Here is an 8,529-nt window from a genome sequence, read left to right as displayed (position 1 = left end):
TCTTGTCTACCTCCAACTAGCCTGACCTAAACATACGCCATGCCGCATCACGATGGTCTGCCCTTAGTGTTCCAGTTTCCTGAGGAAGACACCCAGCCGGAGTCTCAAGAACATAAGGCGCTTTGGGACAAGCTTGAACTGGCCTTGCGGGAAGATGCCGCGCCTGTCCCCGCTCCCGTTCCGGCTCCCGTCGCCCCGACTGCGCCAGCGCCCATCCCCGTGGCATTGATGGGCTGGGAGCCGCACATTGTCGCCGAGCTTGATCCCACGGGGTTCCACGAGGTCCCCGCCGACTTTCACGCGCCCGTGCACCTGCCAGCGCATGCGCCTCCGTGTGCACTGATGCGCATGCCCGTGCCGGTGCCCGTGCACCTGCCAGCGCATGCTCCTGCGTGTGCACTGACGTGCGCGCCCGTGCCGGTGCCCATGCACACGAATGTCTCCGCCGCGCCGTTGACAGCGCCTGTCCCCGCGCGGGTGCCAGTGCCCCCCTCAGCGGCATGGATGGCCGCCGTCGACCGCTTCCTTGCACCAACGCCAGTCGCCTCCTCCCGCCAGTTGACTCGCTCCGAAGTCCAGAACATTTTGGCCTTCCTTGAAGCTAGGCCAACGTCCAGGAGTACGCCAACAACGGCGCAAGACGCCGCCGTCGCCGTCGGTCAGTGGCCCGACGACACACAGAGCACGGCAGAGGAGCCGCTTCCCACCGCCAGACGCCCCCGCCGTCGCCGCGTAATCTAAATTTTCCATGAAAAACGTTCGGATTCCCATGCTTAAAATCCAAACGTTTATCATTTCCGTTTATTTTATATCGATCGTCGTATAATTTAAAGTCGGAGTCAGACTGAACGAAATGTATGGTTTGATCGATTGAATGTTCTGCTAGAGCCGTATCAAATTAAATATAAAACGTCATCAAGCCACACGTATTCCTTGTCATCCAACGACCTAGACTGCTTCAATGTCGAGCGCTCAACACGTTTAGCATGCAGTTAATTTCGTGCCAAAAATAGTGCTAATCACATGACAACACGCAAATAATATCCTAGTAGTTAATATCCACATGCACTTAATATACTTCCAAATTAACGTGCATTGCACGTACACACTGACTAGTGCCGCTAGTACGTGAAACTGGTGCCGTGACTTGTGAACGTGTCCAGATATGGTCAACGGCAACATCGCTCGCGAGTTCTTCCTGTTTGCCCGTGCGTCTAAACGCAGAAGGGGAGGAGAGAGAGAGAGAGAGAACACACATGGAACCCACCAGTAAGTGAAGGCGAATAGTACTAAAAATAATATTGCATGTTATCCATTAATTAGGCTGTGATAATATAAAAACATTATGTGAACAAAGGGGGTACAACAAACATTGCTATTCTACGTATGTTGCCTATTGACGTGCGGCTAGAAGGCTCGGTCGCATGTTCGATCCTCGTCCTTTATTTTTTAATTTGTATATGGGTCCAAATTTGTTTCATGACACGTGGGCCCCTCGGTGTGTAGTTTGTAGCACTTTAATTTGTGGGTCGAAATTTGTTCCATTCCAAGTGAACTATCGGTGTGTAGTTTTGTAGCTTATTTATAATAATTAAAGAGAACAACATAGTTTTTTCAATAATACCATGGTGCGACGTTGAAGGCGAGAAAGGACGTGCGAGTGAGCAATGACCGAGCCAGAGGGAAATCAACTAGGGGAGTTGCGTGGGTTGCAACGGTGTTTGGAGTAGTTGTGGGCCGAACGCTACGAAAATATAATCTAAACCGATCGGAATAAATGCCTACACAAATTAATCCAAGGTTGGAGTGCCCCTCGCAATGTAAATAGCTCCGGCTTTGCGAGGGATGGAGAGGTAGTAGCTTCAACGCGTGGAAGATACGGTGTGAGAAAGCAAGTTCAATCGAGAGACATATAGATAGAGAGACAAAGAGAGTGTGGTCCGACATTCATTGAACAAATATATATGCTCTGGAGAGATATTGTCCGATTGAGCTTTTTGGCAAGGGTGAGGGTTGTAAGATAGATCTTGAGAAATGATCCAGTCACAGACGTGTAGATATATTTTGTGTGTGGGAGGAAGCAAGGTCAACCGATCACATAGGGTCACCGTGCGATCGAAAGAGTGAGACGGGTTGGAGAGAGTGACCTAGATAGACGATGTGCGTGAGAGAGTATACAATGTGAATAGGTCGAATTGGGCTCAAACATGGTGAGATATCGTTTTTGTCCGAGAAAGAGCGAGGTCAATCGAGACATACGGAGAGAGAGAGAGAGAGATTGAGTGAGCGTGGCCCACCATGAGGTCGAAAGAGTGGCGGCGGCTTGGATGGACTGACCTAGATAGACAATCTGCGTGAGAGAGTATAGAGTGTGTCGATCGAGGCCCGAACAGGGAGATATATCATTTGTGTGTGAAAGAAAACGAGGTTAAACGAGACTCAGATAAAGAGAGCGAGATTGAGCGAGTGTGGCCCGCCATGCGGAAGAAAGAGTGAGACAGTCTCGAGGGAGTGACCTAGATATAGAATGTGCGTGCTTGCGCACGAGAGGTTGGGGGGCAAGATAGGCAATGCATGTATTTAGCACGAGAGGGTGAGAGGGAGAGGGGGGAGAGAGAGAGAGAGCTCGGCATGGGGTGCAATGGCGGGTGTGTGAGGTAAATACATTTGGTAACAGAGTGGAAAAAGGGGTTGTGTAGTTGAGAGACTTAGAGATCGAAACATGGAGAGAAAGAATGAACGTGTGTTGGAAACCGATAGCTTCCTAAGGTGGTTAGGAGAGGAAGATTGACCGATACAGGAAGTATAGCGTTTGTGCATGGGGGGGGGGGGGCTAAAAACAACATTTGAATGTACATAGTACGAGAGTTAATATCGATGTTTCAATTCGGTGTACATTGTAAGATTTGAACCGAGGACCAGGCATACGGGTAATTATTTCGAATTCGTGCCATACTAAGTTTCGAAAAGTTGACATTGACTCAGTTTGTTGTGCTATTTTGTAGGTCATATGTTTGAATCCATCCAAAAGTTTTCTCACTACCATGGTGTTCATCATATACATATGAATTTGTATTAAAAAAGTAGCGTGTATACAGTGAAATGCGAAATCCACGTTAGAATTGAAGATCGCTACGTGACACACACTCTAATTCAAATAACTAACTACGTGACACACACTCTAATTCAAATAACTATTTATGTGACACACACTCTAATCCACATTAGCGTGGGTACCGTTTCGATTTTTTTTTCAAATAACTCCTCATTAATTAATTTATAGTACTCCCTCTGTTCACTTTTATAAGACCTTGAAGACATTTCAGACAATGTGCAAAACAGTTCATTTTAAGTTGTCTGAAACGACTTACAAAAGTGAACGGATGGAGTATCTCGTTTCGAATGACTAATTATTGCAAGGAAAACACGGGCATGGTAATACATACAGATTCGTTTGCAAATGAAAGAAGATTTGTTTGCATTCTCAAATGTAGGCGCACCACGCAGACCAGGGTCGTGTCGGGGTGGACGCTGCTTCGGTGCCTTAAAGGCAACTGCCTTTGGGTCACTGACATGTGGGCCAGCCACCTGTTGGGCCCACATGTCATGGACACAAAGGCAGGTGCCTTAAGGCACCGAAGCATAGTCCTGTCGGGGTGGTCGCGTGTGTCGGACGGACGCGTAGCACCCAGCCACCCACCCCCCTCCCCCAAAAAAGGACGACGACAATATAAGTTCGTGGTTCCACGTTTGGGATTGAAATATCTAGTGGCCCCAATTCCAGCCCTGCAAAATCTCTCTTCCCCACCGTCCCCTTCCACTCCCAGATTGCTCAAATCCCTAATTCGCCGCCAACCCTCGAATCACCCCTCGTCTTGTCTCTTTCCCCACCGTTCCCCACCTCTGTGCCGGACGACGACGACGAAGACGACGGTCGCACTTCACCACCGCACCGGAGCTACCTCATCTACGCCCTCGTCCACCGCACCGGGTGGTCCACCGACAACGTCGGCCGCCGCAACCGACGTGCCTCACAGACACTGAGTTCCACCGCATCAGGTGCGCTTCACCGACGTCGTCTCCCAGCTCACCGGGGCTACTTCAGTGAGCACATCGTCGCACCTCCGCCCCCCGAGGCCGTTGGGGCTTCACCAACGGTCTCGTCCACCGCATCGTAGCGCTCCGCTGCCACTCAAGTACTGCATCCGTGCGCGGCCAGCCAACGCCAGCGCATCACCCTCAACGGCTCTGAAGTGACCCGCACTCTAGCTAAGCGAGCATGCCCAAACGCCGGCCCGAACTAGGTATCCACACATCACTCCCTTGTGCACTGTTCCGACGATGTTTGGATAACCTTTCACTGCTCTCTTAGCTTACACGCCTATGCAACTCTGAGTTTAACTCTTATTTCTTCTGGAGATATCATCTGAAACAAGCAAATCCATTTTTTAGCGAAGCATGACGGCGCTACGGGATTTGGTACACATCCTGCACACCCGTATAACCTTGTAAGTATCTATCCTCCGGTACAACATCAAGGTCGATTCCTCTTATTTGATCAACCATTCTCCGTGTCAAAAATGCAGAGGGGGATGCAAGGAGCACAAGGCCTGCACATCCAAGCAAGTGGTAACATGGACTTGTACATGGAACATCCCAAGCGCAAGCAGAGCTGCAGTGAGCCTGTACAACGAGCTAGCGTAAGTCCCTGCATTTCATTTAATTCGTACCGGCATTCGTGTATGATTTGTGTGCAGTGGCTGATCCACGAATTCAAGTTACCGGGGGCGAACATTTAACTTAAAAAATACGAAGGCACTTGCACTCCGGAAATCAACATAACTTGAGAAATGTGAAGCTACATGCACTTTGAAAACCAGCTAATGATCCAAAGTAGTTTAGATTATAAACACTGAATGATGCAAGCACCAAAAACACAAAATGCAACATGGTGTACAAGGACTACAAACATGGTCTGTACCTGCTTGAATTATTCGTTCTCTGGCTGAAAATATCGAAGTGTAATTGCACGTATAACCAGTGCGCAAACTGCATATCAATATATCTATCCCGCACAAGTATGCCAATAGTTTCAAACAACAGATTAGAAAAGTATTTATGCTATGTTGTCATGATACAGGGACTTTCTGGTAGATGGCCTCGACGTTTCCTCAAGCTATGAAAATGCACTATAATTTGCTTGTCATCAATGCCTGCAAATCTCTATCTCTCTCAACATAGTAGATCATCATTAGACACTAAATCCTTCAATGAGCTTGCAAAATGCTTGCATTAGATCCCTCATTAGACACTATATGTTCATCACCAGGAGCATGTAAAATGTTTGCATCAAATCCTTCACTAGCAGTCTGTTCATTAGACACTTCAGGCTCAAGAACAGCATGAGCTTGTATGTTTGCACCGGAAACTTGATTAGATACATCAGATTCAGTCAGTTCAGTATTGATTGGGGGAGTTATAAAATAAGTAGAAATTGGTTTCATTTTCTCATAGATTCCCTACATACAAGCAGTTTTACAACACCGTCAGGTTAACTATTGCCAGAAATTGAAGAGTTGAATTAGATATAATCAGGGATGTGATGTACCTGCTCGTTGCGCATGCTACTCTTGCAAGCTGCGACTGTCCGTTCTGCGCAAGCTCGATGCCATGCCCGTGCTGCCGCCGCTGCCTCCCACGCAGGCTACACCCAGGGTTGGATCTTCATCTTCTTGTCCTTCCGTTCGCTTGAAGCCCGGCGACCGCCCTCCAACGAGGGCGCGAGGAAGTGCTGTGCCGGTTCTGTCCAGCGGCGGCTAGGTTAGGAGCGAACCAGACTGGAGGCTGGAGCGAATGAATTGGGATTTTCCTGCTGTCGATCGATATGGGAGGCGCTCGTTTGGGCCGCGAGCCTGCTATAGGGCCTGCCTTGCACTTATGTTATTGGCCCATCCAAATTGAAACATTTTTCTTCATTTTTTACATTGCCTGCTCGTGCGTTGGGACAAACAAAACTAGCGTGGGCCAACCTGGACGACTCAAACTAGGTGCACACTTTCCAGCCACCTGAGGCGGCCGCCCATACCAGCCCCTATGGTGGCGTCGCCCCTTTTTGCGTGTATGATTGGATAGTGAAAAATATTCTAGTGGCGCTTTTGATTTACCCACAGAATGGTTGAATTGCTTGTTTCTATGAACTGAGTTCGCCAATAATGTGAAGGGTGCCAGTCTTTTCATCCTATTGTAGATTGCTTAGATCTCGATATGCCAAAAGTAATCGCATGAAATATACAGTAAAAGCCAGTGTGATGTGTTTGGCTACAACTAGTCTGACTACACGTCCTCATATAACATATCAAGGACGCACCATCTTACCAGATTAACCATTCGACTTACCCATGCAGTGTGGGAAGAAAGAAGTATTGGGACTACGTATCCAAGCAATTGATGCCATGGACTCCTTCGTACAACCTTGTAAGCGAAAAAGAAGTTGCAGTGTGCCTATACAAAGAACTAGCGTAAGTTCGGTTACCTGCTTCTCGGAATTTTAGTTAGCCACTTATTGCAAATTGTTCAATTACGTTGCTTGGCTTAATTTAGTTTGCTACTGATTACATAATGGCACGGCCTGTTAATCATATTGTAGACTGCACCTATCTATGTGTTTGATACTTACTGTTAAGAATTACCTGTTTGCCTTAACTTAAATATCTACTTGTTTGTTTAACTGCTTTGCTGCTGCAACAGCGGGTTACAATGATGTTAATAACTACTTTTCAGCATCCAATTGAAACTCTTTAATTCCTTGTTTCTTTAACTGGTTTGCTGTTATAACTCCCAGTTGAGATGTTTTGCTAACTTCAACTTTTCTGAATCCAATCGGAACTTTAATGGCAAAACAGGTTAGCCCAAGATCAAAGAGCGAGGTCCCCATGGATGTTACATCATCCCACAGCAGTGGCACCGGCCCAATCGTACATTATGAATTGCCAACTGCTGATGCTCTAGAGGCTAAACTAGTGGTAGAAAGAGATTCTGCTTCTGCACTTAGAGATGAAGTTGACATGTTGAGGAAGCAAACAAGCAGTACTCAAGACAACCATTAAATATTTGGTGGATTTCAAAACGAAGCAAGCTGAGACTGACCAGATTGTTAAGGTCCTGAAGGAAAAAAGGAAATTAAATTCCTACTTGGTAAATCATAGGTGAAATGTTCTTTCCATAGTTGAATAACCTTTGTGTTGTCTGTTCATGTAATCAATCAAACCATTTGTTTTAGAGATCATGTAATAATTGTTTTTTTTGTTTTTTTGGTTTGTAATTTTATTTGAGCACAAGTCTGTATTAATTGATAAGACTCGGAGACATTTCATTTGGATTGCTGTGCCAGACCTACAAATATGCCAATCGGGCTGAATGTGCATTCAGCAATAGTAGTAGTATAGATGGACCATAAGTGGCACGCATCAGAAAGGGCCAAGATGCTGGCTAAAAAAGGATGCTGTTGTAGCCAAAAAAAAGTGCAGCAGCCTGGCTTATGTATGTTAGTTGATATTATTGATCCATATACTCTATAAGTGTTTATATGTCTGTTAGTTCTGTACATTCTTGGTTGATTTACTCGGTATTTGAATCTTGATACATCGCTTGTGTACATATCTAAATGGGAGTACACATTATGCTGCGTGTGACATTTGAGTTGGACATGAAGTGTTCCAAATATTCGAATTCACCTTAAACTGGATTCTAGTTTCTGAATTTGAGTATCAGCATTTGTAAGCCATATTCATATATGACAGTGGAATACATCTTTGTCGTCCTTTTGAAGATATATAAAAACACATAGAATGATTTATAAAGATTCATATAGGAATACAAAATGGATTCGAATTTAGTTGCCAGGGTAAACATGGATGCTTATTCTCCCAAAATTCGAAAGAAGCAGCAAAATGTCCACTCCCACGTCGGCTGCCCGAAGCCAAGTGTTTGGGAGATGGAAATTACTGTCTACCCATTACACGGACAATCCATCGGCCCGATTTCCACTGCTCTAAATAGGGGTAGGTTAGTAACTTCAATTAGACGTGACACGACCGCCTCTGAGCCCATTCCGACACGGTGGGCATCAAACATGGGCGGCAAAACTCATTTGATTCAAGCTTGTCCGAAAGACCTCTGTTTCTCCCTCCATTCCCCATTCATACACGGTGGGCGACAAAACAAACTCGACTCGGCCGAAATCGATGTAGGCAAATATTTTCAATAGGGGCAGGTTTGTAACTTCACTCAGACGTGACACAACCGCCCTACCTGTCAGCCCCGTTCATACACCATGGGCACCAACCATGGGCGCCAACCACCCTCTCCTCGCTCGAAATCGCTCTGGGCAAATATTGGCGAGATGCGAGATTACCGTCCTATCCCCAACCGACGAGACGTCCAAATTTTAAACGGGGGCTAAGTTCGTAACTTTCCCATATTTCAGACAGGCGCGTCCCAAAAACATGGTTCCCTGTACCTCTCCCTCCA

The sequence above is a fragment of the Triticum aestivum genome, chromosome 7D, assembly GCF_018294505.1.
Source record: "Triticum aestivum cultivar Chinese Spring chromosome 7D, IWGSC CS RefSeq v2.1, whole genome shotgun sequence".
Lineage (NCBI taxonomy): Eukaryota > Viridiplantae > Streptophyta > Magnoliopsida > Poales > Poaceae > Triticum > Triticum aestivum.
Note: the sequence above shows the minus strand (reverse complement) of the source record.